General features: G+C 34.8%; 1 protein-coding gene across 2 annotated transcripts in view; it reads right to left on the reverse strand.

Moving 5' to 3' along the window:
* LOC149539177 (protein MEI2-like 5) overlaps window positions 1-24,867 on the reverse strand; it is a 50,788-nt gene extending 25,921 nt beyond the window's left edge. The window contains exons 1-4 of one of the 2 annotated variants that reach the window (XM_089800503.1): window positions 24,659-24,829; window positions 23,755-24,549; window positions 23,306-23,615; window positions 15,673-15,950 (exon numbers count right to left, since the gene is read on the reverse strand). The gene's annotated coding sequence lies outside the window, so the exon portion shown is untranslated. Of the gene's footprint in view, window positions 1-15,672; window positions 15,951-23,305; window positions 23,616-23,754; window positions 24,550-24,658 lie in introns of both variants that reach the window. The other variant, XM_089800504.1, reaches the window with a different exon arrangement.
* Between the last annotated feature and the right edge of the window lie 1,206 nt (window positions 24,868-26,073).

Raw genomic sequence — 26,073 nt, forward strand, 5'->3', positions numbered from 1 at the left:
TTTAATGAGAGAGGTGCTTCTCTGCAGGGCAAGGTCCAAGAATCCAACAGAGGGCTGTGCAAAGCCCATAAACATAAGACGGAAATGAAACGCTGAGAACTTTTTATCAGCAGTCAAATTCAATGGAACAATTCATACATCAAGGCACAGAACCAAAGGCAAAAAATGAAAGATCTCAACTATGAGAAAATTTGCTACAAGCATTTACTACAATGAAATTTGAGGATGCATACTGGTTAGATAGAAGATCCGCGTTTTCATAAGGGTTCCCATCCCTATATCTAAAACATACATACAAATATCAAAACCAGAACCTTGCAACCACAACCGATAGACAGATGATATTAGCCAGGGACAATACGGATGAGCTGAGCCACTAAGCAGAACAAACAAACAACAAAGCGAAGTCTGACAAAAATATAGTGTTATGGAAACCAATGTCCATTTGGTGAGAAACCAAGATAAAAGCTACAGAAACAGAGAGAAAAAGTCCACCAGCCACAAAGATCCATACATAGAACCTTCTACCACAAGCAAAAAACAGTCATACGAACTTTGAGACTCCCTGGGGATGCATACATATTCTGGTTACCAAAACATAACCCCTGTTAGAATCTCCCAAGTGTTAATGATTGCAGTGTCGATCGGATGGTTCAAATTGATGAAATCAAATGTTTGAATCATAGTTGGAAAACTCGCCAAGGCCTGAAAAATAAATTCGGGGAAAACTAGGCCAGTTTTCGGCAAAAACTTGGTAACTAAAAAATTGCTTGTATTTAATTACAGAAGCATTTTTGTGCAAAATTCAATGAGAGAATGCATCCAATGAGCCAATAAATAAGAACAAAAAAGAGACAAGCTTAGTCTAGATATATTTAAACACAAGGTGGGTACAAAATTGCATTCTCTTGAGGAATACTGATGCTCATAAGCAAAATAGTAAATAATTTATGTTAAACTAAAAGTAAATACATCTTCCCCTTCCCAGATCTACTAAAAACTAAGTGGGAGGTAGAACTATAGGGTCTAGTCCTAGAAATCTGCACTGGGCATGAGTGTGCCTCCTCGCTCGGTATGTCTAACTAAGTCTATGGCTTGTCCTCCATCTTGGATGTAGCTCTGCCCCTAGCTTCTCTTGGCACTAGTAATGACTACTCTTTCAACTCAATGTCGTCCGGTGTCAGATCTGCTTCAAACCTGCCTCAGATCTTCTTCAAATTGATAAAAATGGGTTTGCAAGTGCTTGGAAGACTATTTTTCCCCTCTCAACAAATACAAGTGAAGAATTGAGAAAAGAAATTACCTTGGGTCCTTTTTTGCTTTTAAGTGTTGTTAAAAACTATGCACCAATTTTTTAACAAAAACTTGCTATGTTTTTTGGCAAAAATCGACAAGTACTCAACACGTTTTTGCCAAAAATTCAGCAAGTTTGGGCACCAATAAAAGTCATAAAAACTCGCCAAGCCAGAAAACTCGGCCAGTTTTTGAAACTCGGAGAGTACTCTACCAGCAGTACATCTATGGTTTGAATGACCTATCAGTATCAAACATTTGATATCTATCCTTCACAACTATTATCATGGAGTATTAGTATTATTGATAATAAAGTAGAAACATACATATATGTATATATATATAAAAGTTATTGTCACATTCTTAATCATGATAATAAGAAAATGTTATTGAAGACTAATGAGAGCTATAGAGACACATCTCTACAGAGACACGTCTCTTAATATCATAAACATCCGCATTGAGAAGGTATCTTGAAACACAAAAATCTATAAGTGCTATTACAAGTTAGAGCAATGAAAAATCTGTTTAAACTTAACACGGTATCAGAGCCAACTTCTTCCTATAAAGCCTAAACAGCTAGATGTAAATCCACTGAACACTGTTAATATGAAAGAAAAATAATCGACAAGATGGATTTTTTTCATTCATAATCGCAGAGAGTTATAAAACATTTGGTAAAGGGAATACGTCAAACATATTTCTCACAGGCAGATAGAATAGCACATTAAATTTAATAAGGATAAATTGATCGAACTACAAAGAAAGAGATTACAATCAACATAGCAGACGGTTAAGCATAGACGGCGATTGATATAAGTAAGATATGATCTGTGAATTATATTCATTCAGAAGACAAATAAAAAGGACACTCAGATCAATCACATAACACATGTGGAGACCATAATCACTTGTAATTGCAGAAAACCATATATCAGAGAAGTTTGTACCATTATCTTAGAAGATAATATGTATACTGAAGAGAATATCATACATTTAGCAGAATATATATTGAGGGCCTTATATTATGATATCGATAAATTACAGAAGATCAACATTGAACATTGATTTCCATTCATACACAACAGTAAATCTGTACAGGCATCTACTAGATCAATTTTATCAAGGAGAAGATCATGGAATTGGAGACAAGAGAGGGAGATCATAGCAGATAAATGCAGCGATACAGATTAAAGACATTGATTCTACCATCAAAGAGAAGATTCTTGTTACATATAACAATTGCAAGGAAATCATCCCTTTCATTTCTTAGAGCCATAAGAAACCTGCACATGTACCGAAAGAGAATATCATTAACCACATATACTCTGAGATACTCGAAGTATAATCTGAAAAAGTATTAAGGGATATAACAAAAATGGGCATATTCTTATAGGGAGAAAAGAATCTGCGATGATAAGGAGTAAGTCAAAGGCATTAAAACTTAGAAGCAATAACCTACGATGAATATAATAGTTATATATATTCAGCAGCGATGATAAGGACAGAGAATGAGAAGCAATCTTTGGACATAAATTGTGAGCAGCAAAACTTAGAAGCAGGGACCAAAAGGCAACCGGCAAATGAAGCAAAAGGTGAGATAAGGAACAAAGGGTTGTATGACACGTGGGCAATGCTGGACCCACCTCTAACCCATAAAGCCGAATCTCACATAAGCATGGCCCCATCCTTGGGCAGACAAAAAGAGACACGATAATTATAAAGGGCAATCTTTCATTGGTCTGACCTGTCAATGTATAAAGTGGAATTCAAGATAAGGAGAGAGATAAGTATTTTCTGATTATTATATCTTAAGAACTACATTTATCTACTCATTGTAGTCTCTCTCTTATTTGTATTTCTATACGTATTGTAAGAGCTATTTGCCTTAATCTTTTCTTTTCGCTCTGGGGATGCTCTTGTATGAAAAAGAAGATTGATATCAGATTCAAAAGGAGACTGACACTTCATTAGAGGTAACTTTGGACGAGGAGCTCAGAAGATTGATATCAGATTCCGAGGGAGTCAGGGGAGTCTAACAATTTATCATAAGCAATCTTGGGATGATAAAATCACCAGATTGATATATGTTAATGAGTTCTTCTCTATGAGAAAAGTTTGAGGTGAAAACCCTTATTCTCTTATATGGTTCATGGTGGATGTCATGAAAGCACCACTGAGAGTATGTGTGGTGACTTCATATAAACTTTTGATGTCTTATGTGTGACTACATTATTTTAATGGGCCTGCCCCCTGTGTACATCATAAGGAAGTGACGACTTCCAAATGATTATCACTTGTATTTGTTAAAGTCATTGGAAGGTGACGATCTTACAATAACTTAATCCTCTATTATGATGGATACCTTATGATGTATAAGCAGATCATGATAGATTATTTCCTGAATGGCGGATTAAATTCCTTAAACAGACCATGAATATAATGTTCCTATGGTAAGTATTATTGAGGATACATGTGAACTTACCTTATGAGCATTTGAGTACTTGGTGAATATCATGCAAGTTGATATTCTAAGGCCATTACTTAGGGTACTTGAATATCATGTGACTTTTTTGAGGCCATTAATTCTGATATCATGAGATGATATTGAAATGGTGATTATCTTCTGATCAAAGATTGTCTTAAACATGCCATGCCCGATATTGTATCGAGGTAATATCTAATTATGTTGTTTATCTTCCCTGGCTAAGAGGGAGTATCAATGACTGTAGTGTCGATTGGATGATTCAAATTGATGAAACCAAATGTTTGAATGGTCTATTGGTCTCAAACATTTGATATCTATCCTTCGCAATATTTATCATGGAGCATTTTGGTATTATTGATAATAAAGTAGAAATATAATACACACACACACACACACAAGTTATTATCACATTATTAATCATGATAATAAGCAAAAATTATTGATAACTAATGAGAGTTAAAGAGACATGTCTCTACGGAGACATGCCTCTTTATATCATATAAATGTGCATTGGGAAGATAACTTGAAACACACAAAAATATATAAGTGCTATTACAAGTGACAACAAGAACAAATCTATTAAAACTTGAAACCAAGGATTGGGACAACCTTCTAAAATTGGCATTTCCTTGGCATAGGAGTTCACCCACTTAAATTGACTCAATACGAACATCAACACAAAGGCCTTAGTTGTGCAACATTACTCAGGCTTCATACAAACTTCCTTTCAGAAGAATTGAATTTGAAATATCAATTGGTACAATCTTTCAAATGCCATCGCTAATTCCCAAATTATTGAATCCATGATGTACGTCTATGAATATATGTGGCAAGCATGCCCAAGCCAAATCCCTTGGCATTGATGCACAACAATCTTGAAACCTTCAAAAATACCATAAGTGAAAGCAAAAATGCTTTATCTAGATACATAGAAAAGAAAAGCACAAAATAAAGGAAAAGAAAAGAAGATTAACATTATATACTTTTGGTTGGAACAAAATTACAGACGGGCAAGAATTGTGTAAGGCCCCAAGCATATATGCCTTTTTATATTGCTTATTTTATCTTTTAAATTTTTATACTATATTATACTTAACAATGATATTATTTCTGTATGCCATCAAGGTGTATAGATCATGTATATCTTGATTTATATGTCAGTGCAGATATGTAAATGATTGTACTAGTTGATAATGTTCTTGTTGATTTCCATTGTGTATAAATGGCAAGCCTGGATTCACATATTTTTGTGGGTTTTACTTATACTTGAACTGAGCGGTGTTTTAGCTCCACTGTAACTGTGATATGTGATTTTGCCTATACTAATTGAGTTCAGCATTGCAATTATTTATCACTCATGCATTAGCTATATTATGCTAGTGTTAGATCTTTTTTAGTTAGGTATAGATTTTAATATTATATCATTGATGAATATATATTGTGCTTCAGCTATTTTGCCTTGGATAGGTAAAATCACGGTTAGTTGGAGGCAGTACATGCACATGCATAAAATTGTAAAAATTCTACATTTTGTTTTCCATCTCACTTAAGTTCTAGTCATTTGATTTTGGATTCTCAAGCCATCTGAAAACCCATAAAATGGCTTTTGTATATTGTTCGACTCTTGTAATTAAGTGCATTTACTTGCTTTTCCATAAGTGCTTGATTTGCTTACAAAATTAATTTTATGCTGGTGATGAGTATATGTTGCTCAGATATCTCATAATGCATGTCATTTTCTTGAGTAGAGTGACATATATATCATGTCAAAATACATTTCATAACTGCACAAAAGAATTTTCTAGACCTTTTCAATATTGCTTACTTGCAAAAAGTATTAAATTAGAAATCTATACTGGTAAACGGAATGCAAAAGTTCATTTTCAATTAAATTATTTTGTATTATTTCCTTTTTACACTTGGAGTATGAAAAGAGAAAAAGGAGGCCTTTTGTGAAGAATGGATGAACCATCAAGAATAAAAGAAAGCAATTCAACCATTTTTGGCATTGGGAGTTTTGGCTGTGTTTTCCCGCCTGTCTTCTCTTTTCCTTGTCTCTTTCTTTGAACTGGAATTTTGGATTGCGTTGGGGATATCATTGTACTTTTGCTGCATTCTCCTCTTTTTCCCTCCACTCTTCCCTTGCTGAGTGTAGGAATTTATTGTTGCCAGATTGCTAGTTTGGGAGTGAGAGTGAAGTGCTTGCTTGTATGGGGGAAGGTAAATCACCTGCAACAAAAATTCCTCCCCATTAATGTTTGTGCATTGGCTTAAGGTAGGATTTTATCTTCCTCCCTTTCACATATTTTCCATGCACACCTTGAGTGGTTGGGCATTCTTTGTTTTAGGGGAAGAATGTGTGAGTGGATTATTAAATTGATTGAAACCCACTTAACAATCCCCATTTTTTTTCTTGATATTTTCCCATTTGTGACAAAACTATAGCAAAATTCCTAGAAAATCATTATGTGATTGGGAAAGGGTGTATTTTTTAATTGAAACCCTAAGCTTCAAAAGTGGATCCATGGAAAATGGAAATTTGATGTTTAAAAATTAGAAAAAAAATTACTTTTGAAGTTTACAGTGTTGAAAGAACTTGAATTTTTTTGAAAAACAGAAGTTTAAATTCCACGTTCATTGTGCATTGTATTATGAGGATTTCTAAATCTATCATGGAAACTGGTTGGGGAGAGTTGAAAAAATTGGATGTGTGTGTGCCTTATTTAAACCTTGTTTCCAGGTCATGCTTATGTGTGTTTGACTACATAGTCGTAGGAGATGAGTACACTAGGCTAGAATGGAGTGGATTCCCACGTCCATCCACTTGTATATTAAACATGGTCAAGGCAATAAGAGTTTTAAAAAAAGGCATCTACTAATATTATTAGGGATTCCACACCTGAACATTAATAAGTGATAATAAGGCACATATGTGTGCCCATGAGGATACATGGAAAGGACTGCAAAGGACAAGTGAGTGAGTCTAGCATTTTTGAGACATTGGTTATTGGAATTATCTTACATAACAATAACAATACCATGGAGGACTTCCATTACATTCGAGCATTCTCCTCAACCTCCACATGGTTGGTATTTCTGATTGTTAGTACCTATGACAATCTTCTCTTCCTCCTTGTACATTCAAAGTGGATACCCAATAAGCTCAATCACAAGATTCGCCAAATTTCATCAATGAATTTTGAATTCTAGCAAATTTTTAGCCTTTCCGAACTTCATCCTAATTTTATGATATTTAATATAATATTGTTATTTATAATAATATTATATTATTTTAAAATAATATTGAGTTATTTAGTTTAATTATTTAGCATGTCGAACTATTTTTGACAATTTTGTGGATATATTACTTATATTTATAAATAAATAAATTTATATATATGTTAAACTGAATATCGATTGTTTTCCAAATTTTTACCCTTGCTGAATTTCATCCAAATTTTATGATCAACAAACTCGACTTCACATTCAAACCTTGTGACTTAGCCAATAGGTCTGTATGACTTCTTAACAAATGTTGTTAGTCTATTTTTCTCAATATTTCATATGGTTGTTCCTTGTATGATGTATTGATATCCCATGTGTATGATTTGATTAAAGGTGGTGCATCTTGCATATATGCTTGTCCGAAATTTTTATGCATGAGATGTGCGAATAGTATGTGTATGTTCAGCCCCATCTTCGGCATATGTGTTGTTGAACTACCCAATCAATTGCCTCCTAGTTCAATGGAGTGGACCTAAGGGTTCCACATTGTTGGGTGGCCTTGAATCTTTATTGGGAATTGTAGATTCCTTGGAGCAGCCTAAGAATGTTTAAGGATTTTTCTACCTTGCAAATATAATATTTGTCATTTTGGTAATTTTGTGGAAAAATGTATAGTTCAAGACCTTTGATGTCCTTGTATTTAATTTGTTCAATTGAGGGGCAGTCATATGACCTGGGCTTTTGCCTTATTGAACAGCAATTATGGCATTGAGATCCACTCTTGTAGGTAGTATGCATTCTTAAAAATCGGTGTGATTGTACTTGACCTTCAAGTTAAATATGTAAAGCTGCTGTAATTGTTTTTCCCAATGTTCCACTGCCTGTTGGGGACAGGGGGACAGGGGGGCATCGAGATGGTTTTTTGGGACATGGGAGGAAAGGGCCTAAGTTCAGGGATGTTGAGGGAACAACAACGAGAAGGTGACAGGCAAAGTGGGCTTGTGTTGGTGTATACCATATACTATACATATAGTACATGAAATACTAGTTATGAAAAAATGTATAAGGAGTAAATAGCAAAATTGCAAATACTAAATATAGATAATTGAATAGTGAACAATGAACATTGAATATCAATAGAATATTAAAATTCTAAATAAAATTTCAATTTGACAAATGAAATTTTTGAATCGGTGAATGAAAGATTTGTATCATATCAAGAATATCATGAAGATGATTACAATGAGCAGTATGATATCAAAACAAATACAAAATGTCAAAATGTAGTGATGGAAGGCCTCTAATCATTTCTCAAGGAAAACTACTCCTCATCTCTAGAACTCAGTTCAGTGGGTAAAAAAGCATCAACTTTATTCAACGTGATTTCCCCATCAATTTCTTCTTTTGTTTTTTAAATTTGAAAGTGAATGTTTGAGGGCAGGACCCAGGGCATTCTCCCTATTGCAAATCAAGAAGCAGCGCCCCCACTACCAAGCACATTTTTCCTCTTACATGGCCTTTGGATTCTTTATTTTTAAAGCATTTTTCTCACAAAATTGATGTGTGGTAATTGAGCAGCAAGGGAAAATAGACGGCAGTGGAGGAATGCCCCATCCCCATCCCCCCTGTCTTAGGGACATCCCTATTTTGATAATGCAGCGGTCCAAGGGTTGAGACATCCTCTTGTAACATTACTTTTCCAATAATGGATTAATTTAGAAAATATGGTTAATAAGCATGATGAGTATATTTCCTCCTAAATCATGTTATGGTTTGATTGGAAAATCATCTCCTAACTTCATATGAGTGTATGTTGTCATGATATTAAAAATGTTTCCTTCACATTGACTTGTTACCTTCTTGTGAGTACTTAATTACTTCCTTAGCATGAGTAGTTACATGCAATTTGGTAACTAGATCTTGGCCTTAGTTAACTACCAAGATGTTATGGTCTGATTGGAAAACCATTTCCTTACATCATACAAGTTTTTGTTGCCATGGTGTTGAAAATGCTTACTTTACATCAAGTAGTTACCTTCCTTTTAAGTGTGTTATTACTTCCTTAGCATAGTAGTTAAAAGCAATTGTGGAATTGAACCCTCGGCTTAGTTAGTTTCCAAGATGATATGGTTTGATTGGAAAACTATTTCCTCTTTTCATTTGAGGGTATGCTGTCATGGTGTTTGAAAATGTTGACTTTGCATTGAGTCACTGCCTTGCTTTTGAAAGTTTTCACTTAGTATGAGTAGTTTCGTGCAATTAGGGAGCTAGACCTTGCACTTAGTTAGCTACAAAGGCTCCTAGGAACTCCTCATTCAGCTAAGAACAAGCTTATAAGTGCCTGGATGCTTGGCTTTAACTGTTTTTTCTACAAACCGTAAATTGACTATATAGCATTCAATATACATCACCCTACCAGCCCAATACGAAATTGAGATTTTAAAAAACATGTCCTATCATAATTAAGTTGCAATTTCATAAATCCCTGAGCCAAAAAGACTTCAATAGCTTTGTTTTCAGCAACTACTTGACATGTATCTCACCTCGGGAAGGCAAACTCTACTTGTAATGTCCCTTGTTGAGACTTTACTTAATTTATCTTACATTTCTTGATTAGGGTTTGGATTGTAATGTCCGTGATAGGATTAGTCATTTGTCTCATTAGATTTATCTTTAACACTTATATCCAACCTTATTACTGTTTCAGCTCAATCAAGGAAGGACTAGGTGTTGTACAAGTTGCCTAGAAACCAACAATAGATTCCCTCAAAGTTTAAAGGTCCAAGTCCGTATCATGAAGGCTTACCAGACGCTGACCCCTACCCTCTCTTGGGATAAGATCCATTTGTTTGAATTTATACAAGCCCCTCCTTGGTAACACTTTTAGTCTTCCCTTCTTAGCCAAATAGTAATTGGATGTGAGTTTATATCTAGGGCGTGAATCAAGTTTGGGTCTGTACCCGGTCCAAATTCGCACACCGGTCGATGCCGCAAATTTGCTCAGACCCACATGGTGAAACATGGACCCTACGCAGATCCCACACAGACCCAAACAAATCTGCAAGCCAAAAATGATATGGGCCAAAGAAACATTAAAAAGGTGTTTTTATTTTTATTTTTCTACCTAACCCTAAAATGCTCCTTTATACTTGATGTCTAACTCATTTTAGACTCATTTGATACCTCATTTTGCTCTCTCATTCTTACAAGTCTGAAGTAAGTGATTGAATACCAAGGAGATTGATTATGGAGTGATAAATTCTTGCTTCAAGGTAGATTTGAGTGTTGAAGGTATGCATTTGAATCATTTTCTTTAGTTTTTCTTCATTGTTTCAAGTTTTTCTAAAGCTTCAAATGTATTCCTTGTTTTGTACAAGTTTTGAAGAATTTATTTTTTGTTTATTTTTGTTATAGATTGCAAGTGCGACAATGAGTAGACAAAGCTCAATGGGTGGGAAGGGATCTCAACAATTTAAAATTGAAAGGGTCTCCTTTATGGAGACACACTACAAGAATTGCACTTTGTGGTGGAGGTGGGGGATTCAATTAGAAATGTGTTTTTTGCCAAGCACAATATAGAAGCTCCTACTCTAGAGTCAAACTTCAGTTTTTGGGCATTGGAGGTAGAGGTATTAGTATGTGTAAGGAATCTAATAAGAAAGGATGCCAACTACGCAAATAGCAGCATTTTCAAAAGAAAGAGAAAATGCTAATAAAATAGTTTCAAAAGGGCAACAAAGTTCTTCTAGTGGGAAAAAATAAATAACACCACCCACTCACCAAGCCTCTAGACATTCTTTCTTGTCTATGCCTTCTACAAAGGATGATGATGTATAGGAACCACAACACAACACCCGCAAGAGAGGTCCATTAGATAAGGCTTTTCAAAATGAGTTGAGAGAGTATAGCTGATGAAAAAGATGGGTGTTGCCTCTTTGCAAACAGTGCTCCATTCAACTTAGCTAGATCACCTCATTGGAGGGAGATAGTGTACCTTCTAGTTACTGTGGCCCTGGATATGGAAAGTTGTGCACCACCTTATTGCACAATGAGAGAAAAAATGTAGAGACCTGACTCAAACCCATATGAGATTCTTGGGTTCAAACAAGTGTGTCTATTATCTCAGATTGATGGAAAGATAACAAAAACCGTCTTTTGATAAAGGTTATTGTTGTGTCCCCCAAAAGGGCAATGTTTTTGAAGGCAGTTGATTGTGAAGGGCAAGTAAAGATGATGAAGGTATTGTTCACATTCTCATTGATTCCATAGAGGCAAAGGGTAGTGATAATGTTGTCCAAGTTGTTACAGACAATGCAAAGGTTTGCAAGGTTGCGAGTGCAATAGGGAGGGGCTAGATATGATCACATCTTTGAACACCATGAACCGTCCATTCCCTCAATTTGGTGATGCAAGCTATTGGAACCCAAATAGATGAGAAGGGTGAGGAGATTCAAATGTTTGTGACAAACCACCATATGTCACAAGCAATTTTCAGAACTTTCTTCAAATTGAAGTAATTGAAGGTAAGTTTTAAAGTTTAATTTATTTAGTTTCATATATGAAATATCAATTTACGTCATGTTTTACATAACTAAATGTGTTTCTAACTTACTATTAACATGTTTTTACATGGCTAAAACCCACTTTGCATCATCCAAAATCGTCCTTAGATGACTTGTGAGGGTGAAAGAAGCATTGTCACAAATGGTGATTAGCAACAAATGGGGCATTGGGAAACAATCCGATACAACAAGGGCCCAAAAAGGTCAAAGCAATGATATTGGATGATGATTGGTGGACTTGAATGGAATACATATTAGAATCCCACAATCCTATCAGTCTATGCTTAGGTTGTTGACACGGATCAGCCATGCTTGGGGGACATCTATGATGCCATGGACGCCATGTTGGAGAAAGTCAAAGTGGTAAGTTATAATACAATCCTCTATCCAATTTTATTATTATTAAGATATAGCTAAGCTTTAAAATGTTTTAATTTAAATAACTTACATCAAGATAACTTATATGGACATCATTTGTTATCCATATCCCCGGTAATTCAAAGGAGATAAGAGGGACCCCAACATTTGCCCCCACCTTAGGATCTTCAATGATCCAAATGTGGGGGCAAATGTTAGGAGAGAGTTTGGGTTATTCATCTCACAAAAAAATGTAGATTCTACTCAAACTCTAGGATGGGGACATCATAGTCCTAACCTCCCCAAAATTGCTTGGCCTGAAGCAATGTTAATTTTATATAAGTCTTTCACTCTAACGTTAATCTATAAATTCATATTGTTGAGTTTTACTATTCTAGGTCAATTAAATATAGAATCACACATGAAAAATCCGTTTGAAAATATGAAATATATGAATATATAAAGACAAAGCATACATGAAGAATATACCTTAATGTGTGAAGAGGTAAAGTATACACCAAGAGTACACTTTAATGCATGAAGACACTAAGTATACACGAAGAATACACTTTGATGCATGAACACACAAAGTATACACATATTTCACATTGTTCGTTTCCTTCTTATTGACTAAAATCGTTCCTTGTTCCATTTTTTACCTTGCAAGCTGGTAGGATCATGTTAAGATACCACTTGTTTTGTCCCCTGTTGGGACTTTACCTGACTTATCTTACATTTCTTGATTAGGGTTTAGATTGTAATGTCCATGATAGGATTAGTCATTTATCTCATTAGATTTATCTTTAACACTTGTATCCGACCTTATTACTATATCAACTCAATGAAGGAAGGAGTAGGTGTTATCCATGTTGCCTAGAAACCAACAATGGATTCTCTCAAAGTTTACAAGTCCAAGTTCGTATCATGAAGGTTTACGGAATGCTGAACCCTACCCTCTCTTGGGATAAGATCCATTTGCTTAAATTTAGACAAGCCCCTCCCTGATAACACTTTAGTCTTCCATTCTTTGCCAAACAGTATTTGGATGTGAGTTTATATATTTAGTCATAACTATCAATAATAATACAAGTATTATTTTAATTGTTATTAAGGTAGTGTGTGTGTATATATATATATATATATATATTAGTTACTGATTCGGGATACGAATCCAACTCAGGTACGTGAATTGGATTCGTGGATTCATGATTTTTTATTTTTCCCGTTAGTATTTGTGAGTACATACATACATACATAAGTATAGATATATATGCATTATATATAAAATGATATATATATATATATATATATATATATATATATATATATATATATATATATATATATATATATATATATATATTATCTACATTTATTCCAAGTTTGGCCTATGGGTCCTTAGGGGTTATGACGGATTCGTGCAAGATCTTTGTTTTGGACTATGGATTCGTCCGGATTCGTGGTCCACGGATCTAGACGGATCCACAATCCAAAACAAGGATCCTACCCAAATTAGGACGAATCTTTGCACGAATCCGAATCCAAATCTGAAACCAGCCTTTAGGCACGAATCTGGATCCAGCGTCCAAGCACGAATCCAGTAACTAAGATATATAGATATATATATAGATAGATAGATAAATAGATATTTATTTATTTATTTATTTAAACATATGAATATACATATTTAATTCTGAGTTTATTATTCATTTTGAATATGCAAGACCATGTAATAGCATTTTGTAAATTTTGTAAATTAGTATAGATGCACTAATAAGTTACAACATACTACTTGTTACCGATACTTGCAAGCAATTGAATATGTTTTAATTCCTTTATGAGTATTGATAATATATATTCATTTTTTGTGATCATTCTTACCTGTATATATTCTTGTCTTCGGTACTTTGAGAATTAAATTAATCTGTATTATATATGGTTTGTGTACCCTTTGGTATGGGTTATAACTCTTCTTAAACAAATCAGATTTTGTACAATCACACCTTTTAGACAATTGGTTTATATAACATATGTTTATTGGTATTGCTTCTATACTTCATGTGATTTGCTGTTTATTGTATAATCATTTTATTTTATAATTTATTTGTATATTTATTTATTTAATTTATTACTTATTGATTCATGCAGTATCATTATTATTATTATTTCATTAATATTTTAATAATAGATAATCACACTAAGATTATTATATTTATGATAATGACAATCTTTGTTTGTCATTTAATCTATTCGTTTATAATGATATTTTATTCAACTATTATATTATTTATTTTATAAAATATTTCTTTCATGATTTAATAAAATTAAATATTATCAAACTCTATGATGGGGACATCACACAGCTGGACTAAACCCTGCTTGTGTTTTCACAACATAGCTTAAGGGATAGATCAGCTCCAACCATCCACCGAGCAGAAATAGGAAGATATGGTCACTGAATCGCCAATCCTATGAATCAAGTTCAGCCTATGCTATTTGCCTTTCATTCATTAAACCATATCCTCCATTCCATTGTCTGTTCAACTTCAAAATTGCCACTGCTCATGGTGGGTCAGACCCAAAATCCATCTCTGGTATATCACAATTTTCTCAAAAGCTCCAGGAAGTAAAAATCATTAAAAAATACAATGCAATACAAGTATATCTTTTATCTCCTCGCCTCATTATATTGTTAGGGAATGGAGTGGTCCTTTCCTAGCAGGACCTTAGAAAAGAATGCTGCATTTCTTTACAGTAGTCGATTGTCTGATGTCCTGGTGTATTTCTCTAATATCTCTCTAAATTTCAAAGCTTCTTTCAATTTTGAGGCCCGAAGAATAGGGCACTTCTACAAACTTAAGGTGCAATAGAAGGCAAAGAGATTAAAATATATTTATGTCAGTGAGGAAAGTTTTAAGCAGCATACCTCTAGGGAAACTTAGATAAAGGGAGATTCAAATGCCAGATTGTTTTATCAGTCAAGAACAGTTCAAACCCATCAGCTCTGTTCACATATCCAAGTTTTGTCAAGTCTTGCAAGATTCAAACATCATCAGAGCAGAGAAAATCAACTATTTAGAGATTGTATTCTCAGTTCAGAGCAAGACATATGATGAGGATTAAGAAGAGAAACTAAGTCACAAGATTCCAGCTGATTTCAGAATCTTAAAATGCAGATTAAATGGCTCTCTTTACAAAGAAATCAGTGGAAGGAATAATTTTCAATTTACAATTGCATGTATTACTTAATCCCATGAAGGTCGACTCCTGAATATTTTGCTGACTTCCATCCCCCCCCCCCTCTCTCTCTCTCTCTCCCTCTCCCTCTCCACAAAACAGTGTATAAGGTATACGCTAAGAGTTCATGTCCGTGTTGCACAAAGATAAAAATCAATACAAGTTTGTGAACTAATTAAATTAACAAGTTCAAAAATCAAAATTCAGCCAAATACATAAATATTAACAATAGCACATTTTTTGTTTTAAGCTTTCTTAAGTTATAAACATTAAAATATGTTTTTCCATTTAAAAGTAAAATTTAAATAATAATGTTGAATGTTATAATTGAAAAGTAAACTTCATAATTTTTACTTTTTAAAGCATTAAACCTTTCAGACTTTACAGAATATAGAAACTTAGTTATGTTTTTTTAATTAAAAGTAAACTTTACCAAACAAAATGAAAGTAGGTTCTACAACTTTTACTTTAGTAAACATCAAAACTATAACAAACTTTACGAAAATAAACCTGTCTCTAAGCTGCACACCCAATGCTGCTTCAGAGTCCTTAATCACTGTCAAAAATCTTGATGCCTGGTAATCTTCACTCAGATAAAGCCGCTAGAGCTCTGGGATCTCGAAAATGCCCAAATACTTCACCTTCAGTAAATTCCCATATATAAGTCTGCCTGTGGTCAACATTAACTCATGGGCAGCATATGCAAGGAAAAGGACTGAGGAGTATCTGAAGCAGCGCCAAATCACCAACTATCAAACATGAATAGAACAGAGACTGGAAAGAAACCTCTGAAACCAGAAAGCAGATGAAAGCATTCTTCAGATAGGAATAGTGGACCACCAAAAGCAGATGGAATGTATTTTTCTAGTTTGTTTGAAGGTATTTATAACAGAAAATGTTAAAAACAAATTTGGCAAATGTTATCTTCTCCTTCAAAAAAACATTTATGGCCACCTGAGGGAAAATTTAATGCAATTTTGAATGAATGCCAGGGTTTTTTCAAATGCTCACAGATTCCAATTGTTTAGAAAAAAAATGACTTAGACTAAGATAATGACAAAATATGTTAAAGAACGAGAGTAGTCCTACCAGCACTTCTCCAAAACAAGGTCACCTTTACAGGCTAACCAGATTTTGAACAGAACAATAATAACACTCAATCTTGCACACTCCTTAAAGAATAGTAAAGTAAAGCGTATGATCACTAAACCAATAAGTAATGCTTGTAACAGAAAACTAAAGTTCCCTAACAAAATTGACTTTTCAATGGAAAGCTGTGATTGGGTCTGGAGTTGTAAATCAACCTATCAGGACTCAGATAATCAATTCTGGCCGTGACAGAAAACTAAAGTTCCCTAACAAAATTGACTTTTCAATGGAAAGCTGTGATTGGGTCTGGAGTTGTAAATCAACCTATCAGGACTCAGATAATCAATTCTGGCCAGCAGAAGCTCAGAAGGTTTCTGGGAAGGATCATATAAAATTGGGAAAGGAAACTCAATATCCCTGTAGGATTTTGTAATCATGGCAGAGGCATTAAAGCCACTATCTCATTATATTAATGCGTTATGAACAAAAGCACAGATCAGTAATTTCCTTACTGGTTTGTCCACCTGTTTCTTTGCCTTCTGTCACACCTTCAGTTTGTAAAAGTACCCTAGTCTTTGTGGCAACAAATTTAAACTAAGCTTCCATATCTAGAGAGATCTTAGGGATATATACCAGGGCATCAGGACAATTGATTGCTGTAAGGAAATGTAGCATTCTCTTCTACGGTCCTGCTAGGAAAGGATAGTGACGAAATGTAGCATTCGCTGACAATATAATGAGGTAAGGAGAGATTAAGTCTCCCCCCTCCTTCCCCTGCCCCCGTCCCCGTCCCCGTCCCCCTTTTCTGAAAGATCCCAGGAAAGGTTCCAAAAAGTTGGGGATGCCTTGGAAGTCCCTGGGATGGCTGGGCGTCCCTTATTTAATAGACAACATTAGCACTTAAAAATATTTTTTCAAAATTTTAACATGGGCCCCTCCTTCCAAGTTCACCCTAACATGCTTATTACTATTGGTAGTTAATTCCTGCTATTTGGGACCCTTTGATTATTATTTGACAACATTAGGTTAAGAATCATGGAATTAATATTGCTGTTATAGTCACGCTACGGACTCAGAATTATATAACAGATTGTTTGCAAGGTGCTGGAAAAGTCTGAAAAGTGTATTATAGACCTAGAACATGCATCCTTATGTCATTTTCTGGCATTACATCAGTGCTAGGTTGGTCTTGGGTTGATCTGGATCCATTGTGGAAGATTTAGTGAATATTGAAGCTGCATCAAGATACTGTCTTACTGTAACAAACCTATATCATGATCAGAGCTGTATAGAGAACCTTTTTGTATTAGTAATAATATCAATTCACTTGCAATGAATTGAAAGTGTAGTTTCAAAATTAAATAATAGTATTGTGTTTCAATTTGGAAGGTGCATTATTGTTCATGTTGCTATTGAAAATGAATTCTAAATTATGTTCTTGGGTATATTTTAAATTTTTATGTTATTATTTTAATATTACATCTACATTTACAATAATTCCAGATTATTAATGCATTAAATCACATTGAGCATTGGATTTGATTATTGAAATGTTTTATGTTAAGGTTCGATGATGTTTATATAGCATGGTTTATCCATATCTTTATATCAATGTAATGTATATATGCAAATTTCCTTATATATTTTATATTTTTGGATTTTCCTTATATATATATATATATATATATATATATATTGGCAAAAAAAATTGCTGTCCCAGAAACCCGTCCTGCTGTCCCCGTCCTGGAAACTCAGGGGAACATAGCAAATATGTTAGATGCTGTTGTACTTAAACCTTGAACACCACACCAAATAAGCCTAAATACTAACATGTAACATTGAATATAAAGAGATTTAACAACATTTGCAGATTTAGTATAAGTTTAAACTTTAAAAAATTGTGATTTAGCATATGTAGAGGGAAGACAAACTAGGAGTCCCCACATCTAAAAGACGTTTATACAGATTTTGAACTGAAAGGTGCTAATGAACTGGTGCAGAGGCACCTAAATGTCAGGAAAATCATGTAAAAACTTATATCTTGGTCAAGCATAGAAGTCCGTTGTAAAATGTTATATTTTGTCCTCGTAGATTTTATTTGGGTAAAATTGATGAAAATATTGTAAGTTCATATGGATTTAAGTTTAGGTCATTATTGTAAATGTACAAACTTGCAAATTTTGCAAATTGTACCATCTTGATATTCCGGAATGTAAAGGGTCATTGTAACTGAAATGTTTGTAACTGCCCGTGAAATATTATAAAGGGCTGAAAGTTGATTGGAAAAAGATGCAGTTAAGGGAGTACGAATGTAACTGGTGAAATATTCCCTGGTTGTCCCTGCAGGAATGACAATCCAGAGATATCCCTGGAGAGTACAGAATATAAAATTGACTATCATAGGGAGTTCTGGAAATGTTATATGTTAATGTCTGTAAAATATAGAATCAAACAATGAAGTTTTGAATTAGTTTCCAGATGGCTGTGTAAGTGTGAAACTCCACTGTTTTGGGGGAATAATATATGGGCATTTCATTTGTTGTTGAATTAAAATTTCAAAACTGATTGAGAATTGGTTACAACAATGTCCAAATTGACTTTAAAGATCTTGCATTTGATGCAGTGTTACACCAGCACAGGGTTGCTTCGGGACGGTGGGACACCGGGGCGAGTTTTCGGGACGCAGGGAAAATGGGCCTCATTTTCAGGACTGCAAAGGGACGACCAGGGAACGGCAGCATGGAGAGGACAGGCCAGAGAAGGGTGTTGTATAGTATACATATAGAACTTGAAATGCTAGTTATGAAATGATGTTTTAGTAGTTCACTAGAACATACCAAATTAAAATACTTGAACATAGCAAAATTGCAACATGAATTAGAACCATTGACATTCAACATGGTAACGTATTACATACCCAATAGTAACATTCAAAAATCAAAATTCAAATAGAAATCCACGTACACATCCCAATGGCGGCATGGTTGCGGAATGGCAGAGGTGGGGGTGCTTGTGTACTCAAGTACCCAGTGCGGGGACGTCTCAGGGATGGGTACTTCAAGGTTTTGGAGGGGGGTGCGAGTCTCCAGGTTACACTGATTTGATGTTATCGATTTGTCTTTGTGTTGAATGAATTAAACCGATTCTAGAATCAACATTGAAAAACTAAGCTTAAATGCATTCCATGATTTTTGTGATATCGAACAAAGGCATTTGATACCAATAATATAATGTCCCCATTTTTGCTAGCATTAGAGTGTGAGGGATTAGCCTATGATTGTGATCCCCATAGGTTAATTATTATGGAATAATATGGATAAAGGGTCTTCTGAGGCAAAGACTTGGCTATGGGAGGGTCTTGTCTTCTTCACAATTCAATATGTTCCAGACTAGTCTTCGTTTGACTCAGATTGGACTTTGTTTGGACTTAGTTTCATGCACCTGCTATTTATGGCAAGTCGGTGATGATTGAGAGGGATCCTTTCTGTTTTCAGAAAGTGCATTTGGTCACATGGGTAAATAATAGGTGTGACTGCTGTTTCGGATGGCATACTTAAAGAATAAGTGTTTTGTGAGTTATCATTATTTGAGGCCAAATTATTATTAAATCATTAAATGGCTTATTATAAAGTTATAATTTCAGTTGAGGGTTGAGTCATCTTTGGAATGGGCCATTTATTTAATTAGTTATAAGTGTAAGTCAAATATTAAATATAAAAGTGCAAAGAATTAATATATTTAAAATTCGAAGCCTCTTAAGTGAAAAGTGTCTTCATCAAGTCATGTGCTAGAAAAATTATTTATTAAAGAATCTAATGGAAGCTTCTGATTAATGGTGTGTTGGTGAAGCCAAGTGAATTATAAAAGGTGGCTTCATGAAGCAAATGAAGCATCCAATTGTTTATTGCTTTTATTTGTATTGGTGAGAGTTTTTTGAGTTTCTGATTTCATTTCCCTTGCTGAGGTATAAGGGTTTGATCTGGGGTTTTTGGAGATAGGAGTTGTGCATCAAACCCTTCCTGAGGTAAAGCTGTATTGATCTAATTTGCAAATCTGATTTGTGAGTATCTTCTCAACTGTTTCAGACTGTGGCTGAGAAGCAAAGTTTTGCTGAGGAACTTAAGATCAGCATTCCTGAGAATTCTGGAGTGTCTTCTATTTCTGTGTTTACTATGGCTGAAAGGCATCATTGGTTAGTGAATTATTGTTCTGCAATCAAGAGATCAAACAAGTGGACAATTGAGAGCTGGAGTTGGGATTATTGGTTGGTCTATCTTATAATTCTAACTGGAGCTGTTATCTACATTATTTGCAGACTTGTGTCAATCTATTGGGGACCTGTGTGTTGTTGTCTGGGGCCCAATGTTGGAGAATTTGACACCTGCATCACCAATAAAGGATCTGTGTTGCATTCTGTCAGGCCTGCAGTTGATACATCTGACCTGTGATTGTTTGCTGAAGTTTGTGTCCATCATTTTGGAGACTCACACCTATCCTTTAGAAGCCCGTGATCTGATCTCCAAGGACTGTAAAATCATACAGAGGCTGTGACTGCATTTGGAGGTGAATTCCTTGCATTTTGACAGCCTATTGTGTCATGAGATAGGCCACATTAGACACAGCAGCTTGTATATCAAGGGTGGAACTACATTTGCATTTCCAGGTTCTTGCCAATTATTAAATTATTGTCTTTGCAAATTATATCGATGTGCTGATAGAATATATTGAAGAGTTTCACGATTGGTGGATACAAACCTTTGCAATTTAGTAATTCTTGGCATTCATTTGTATTTCCTCTTATATATATATATATATATATATATATATATATATATATATATATATATATATATATATATATATATATATATATATATATATATATATTTGTTCTAAACTTTAATACTAAAAAATTCTAAAATTTGCAAAAAACGAGAAGCAAATCATGTGAACTTTCAAAGCATGTTCTCCAAGTGGTTGGAAAAATCTAAAATTTGCAAAAAACAAGAAACAAGTCATGTGAACTTTCAAAGCATGTTTGTTTGCCAAGTGTTTGACAAAATGTCAAACTATTGATCAGTAGAGGAAATTGATGTTTAACCAGCTCAGTTACTGGATTCTTCTATTTAGGCCTGGGTCCTGGTACTGCTACAGTTTTGGTACTGGTCCTTCCAGGGTACTTCACGGGTTCTCTTTGGGTCCTTCTGTGAAAGTGAACCTAGGCATCTAGGAAGTACCCCAGGGCGGTAGGTCAGTTTATGTATGTATTTCTGATTTGTTCATCAGCATGTTTTTTCTATCAACTTTAGATACTGTCTTGCAACAGCTTGGTAATATTATTCAAGCCAAAATTGTTCTATGTAATGCCCTTAGTTTATGACAGTAGTGAACAGAAATCTACTTTAATTCATTTGAAATTTTGAAGATCAGGGGATTGATTTTTTTATCGGTAGATCTAAGGACATGACTGTTGATAGATTTGTAAAAGCCAGCTAATAGTTATGTCTGTTGATCATGTTCATGTTGAAGTCAATTGCCAATGCATGTAATCTGAACCTATATCAGTAATACAATTAGTTAATTTATAACTTTATTGGCCCTTATGAATTTATGATTATCACTCTTCTTTTATATTTGTAACTCTGATGTTTTAACATACATACATGCATGCATGTACGGATGAACCCAAACCCGCAAGGGATGAAAGATTGTCGTACCGACTTACCCGAACCCCATATACATACCCAAACCAGAACCCGAACGGGCAACTTAGTTAACCAGTTGAGGGTTATTACAAATAACTGATTTATGGTTATGAAGACAAAGTTTCAAATTAAATCCATGAAGCATGATATCAGCTCTCTGTTATATGACTTGGACTAAGATATCAAACTGATTCAAGAACCCTTGAGTTTCTGTTTTGTCTGACAGAAAAATCTGTCTTGAGACAAGGGCAATAGAATGTTATTGGACCGTTGGATTTTCTTAATTTTTGGATATGTCGTGACCACTCCAATTTCCTAAAACTATACTGAAGCGATTTTCAAAGTTCATTATATTTTGGAAGATATTGATGTTTTAGTGCGGCCTATCACACTAAGGAATTCTGGAATCAAGTCTTTCTATTGAGTTTATGGTAGCAGGTTTGGTTTCATTACAACCAATTCAAGCTTTTAAAAAAAAAATTTAAAGGCATGATTTTGAGTACAACATTGGTTGCTTATCAAGGGATGAATCAATTCAAGTTCCGTCATTATGAAATGACTTTCTTTTCATAGTCTGATTTTATAATTTTCTGTCGGGCTTTTGAAATGAAGTATTGATAGTATTAAAGAGCGAAAGATCAATATTTGGAATGTGTGAGAAGAATTCATATGGAGGTTTAAAAGACTAACCTGTGCTTGTTCGTGATAATAGAAGTTTAATTTGCCTCTTATTAGAGAGAGTTTATGACAGAAGTTTGATGTTTGAAAAAGCAGATTGGAAGAATTCAAAGGCTTCTCTGATGCTCCTCATCATGAACACTTGAGCTACACAAGTTTTGAAGAGGTATTTACTATTTTATGAAAATAAAGATGTTGAATGAGAGGTACAATGTAGAGCGAACTAAACAAAGACAACTTTACATTTATGGGAACAAAAACAAAAATGCATGCAATATTATAGTGAGAGATGTATTCAAGACTTTGACAAACAGGAAAATAGCTTTAAGTTGAAATTTACAAAACGGAGTAGGCAACACATGAAAACAAATATTTTTGCATTCCAGAGCCCATGAAACGCAGAATATCTAAAGATTATAGTTTGCGGCATAGATAACGCATAACTAAAATCCAAAAGAATTTCAAACAAACTATGCACGATACTCACTTATATTTCCTTACTAAAAAAATAGCATTGAACTTACCCAAAAGCACCTAAAGCATACCCAAGTAGTCAACTATTGAGGTAACAACTTAATTGCAAACTAGAAGACGGATCTAAGACCTAGGAAAATGCGGACAAGATAACATACATCATTCAAAATTGTCAGCTCAAGGGACTGACAACTTACCTGCTATGACCAACAATCCGAGACCAGCGATCCACGTGGAATAAATTAGGAACCAGTCCAATCCACTCCAACTAATGAACCAAATGATGAACAAATCCAATTCAACCGAAACAAGAGCCAAGCAAAGCAGTGCCACTGCTATAATTTACAAGCTCAGAAGCGAATTCAATTATTTGTAAGTTACAGCGTCAACATAATAGCTTTGGAAAGGCAGTTAAATTCCGCATTAGGACCAAAACAATGGGAAGTATTCTCGATAATGTTCAAAACGTCTTTAAAAACAGCTCATTCTCAAATGGCAGATTGGCACCTGTTATGGACAGCGTGACAAGAAAATACAATTAATCAATCCTGGACGACATAAAAACGGCCTGCATGTATCTTCAATGGCCAACTCTGTTTTCCCTCGGTACAGATTGGTACCTAGAAGAAACTATATAAACTCATACCCTGCAAATAGTGTGCCCTGAACTCAATTCGTGGCTAACTGGAGACCGTCATTAATAAGACTGCGTCCGTAGGAGAATCTGAAGCCTCTTAAATCCAAAAACATTAGTACTGTGATTTAAAAGCAAGCATCACCCTCCACATCAGCTACCGGCTTCAATCCCATTGGCCGAACAATGTAATCTATCATAATCAGTCAACGAGCCAGCGTAACCAGACACATTTCTTATGCAAACAAACATATTACTTCTTATCTCATAGCATAAACTTGTTATCTCTTTCGGTCTCTATACCAATAAAATGCATGCCAGCTTATCGGAACTTTTCACTCGTCAGTAGCTACAACATTAGCTTTGCCTCTTACCATCCCAATAGACGATCAAAAACAAAAATTTACACCAATTCGCAACCCACGGTAACCGCCTCAGAATTTATCAACTTACACTGCAAATTATTGACATTCTCTCGTTTTCCCGGGCCAAAAACACAAAACCTAGGGTTTGAATTGCGATACAAAGCGATCCGGCAGAAAGGGGTTCCCAGAGCAGCCAATAAATCATTTCACAATGGTCATGTACGAGTATTGACAGCCACTTTCGAACAAAAAATTGCAATAATTTAAATGTAAACCCCGAAACCACTGCTACTTTACATACAAACCCCAATTTTTGCTCAGATTTTAATCCCGTAGCAGACTACTTAAAGGCATGAGCATCGCATTTCCCGGGGAGTCCGAAATTGACCGTAAACTGGCAGTCAATTATCGATCAAACGGCCAAACTGGGGTGTCTGGGACTCTGGACGCAAAAATAAAAAAATACCAAAAAAGGTAAGATTATTACAAATTCATATATACCAATAAAGCATGCTTCTCACAAACTATAAATACCGCGTTCAAGTCTCAACCTTGTGGCACTGGCGGCAAATGGGAGAAGAAACCAGGACGCCTCTCTGAACTGAAAATTTTACTCACATTAAACTATTCCCCACACTGAACTGCACATTTTTCTGGCGGAATCTGTCGCCCGCTATAAAATCGATTTAATTGGATTTGAGATCCGCTTGGAGCAAAGCTCTCCGGCCAGATGCATGTCTTTCACAACAAATGGAAATCCACCATTTTGGGCCCAACAAGTGCTCTATGATTGAACGTACCTTCCTCCAATTTGTGACTTGTTGGCAAATGGGGTGCTGCCACGTGTCTTTTCCGATGGATCAAGTTGTTTCACTCGTGTGGGATTGACACGTAAGCTTGACAGAAAAACACGCAGGATTAGATAGATGCCATTAATATCTTAGTAGAATATTGTTGTTGTAGTTGTAAACATTGCTTTTCTGTCAGAAAAACTGTCGGGACGGTGTGGATGCACTCCAAAGTTTAGGGAAGGGGGCTCCGAGATTCATGGATTGAATCGGTACCTTGCATGTTTGGGGAATCTGTAATCAATAAATTATTGAGGAGGGAGTGGAACACTTTTGTCCTTGCGTGGAAAATTTGTAAGAATCTATAATTCCCCTATCATACTATATCTCTTTTTGCCTTTTTATGTCTATAAATAAATGATAGTTGAATTGCATGCCCACAAGTCGGTCTCTTTCCCTCTCCCTTTGCAACTCATTATACTTCTGTCCCTTTTTTGTGTTCTTTTGTGTGGAAATCATTGGATGTTATGCCTTTTTTCCCCTTTTTTTTTGAGTTTTTGACTACTTTTTATTTCAAATTTCTATTTTTGAGTAAATAAATTGATTTAAATAAGTTGATTGAGTTTTAAATTGAACGTGAATTAAAATATAAATTAAATGGATTAAAGATTCTAGTAAGAGAGTTGAGGTAATTTGAATCGTTTCAATCAGGTGTGAACTTTTGATTTATTTAAAAGGTGGACGTTGATTATCGTTGTATCATGATAGAGACTTAGGGTGTGGTCTTGTGGAAGGGGGCTTTTAAAAAAATTTAGGGGGTGTTGCTTGAGATGTTTTAGGATTTTTTTTAAGTAGGTGGTCTCAAGAATCTTGTACTGGAGTTTATTTTTAATAACTTTAAGCCCCGTAATTTATGGAAGCGGGTGGTCTCATAATTTTTCAAAATTTTACATCTTCAACTCATTTACTAAATAGATACAAATGTTTTTTTTTAATATTATTATGAATTGAAAATTGTTATATGATTGAGAAGAAAATATTGGTGGGGCAATTTCTAGCCCCCCACCTTTTCCACCTGCTCAAATTTGCACCCTAAAAAGTAAGGGCTACTACATTTAAGGAGAAGATTCCAATTAGTCTTGTAGAAAACCTTTTCTGTGCTTCATGGGACCACCAAC

Source organism: Cupressus sempervirens, chromosome 9 (assembly GCF_028749045.1).
Source record: "Cupressus sempervirens isolate cs-2001-9-10 chromosome 9, ASM2874904v1, whole genome shotgun sequence".
Classification (NCBI taxonomy): domain Eukaryota; kingdom Viridiplantae; phylum Streptophyta; class Pinopsida; order Cupressales; family Cupressaceae; genus Cupressus; species Cupressus sempervirens.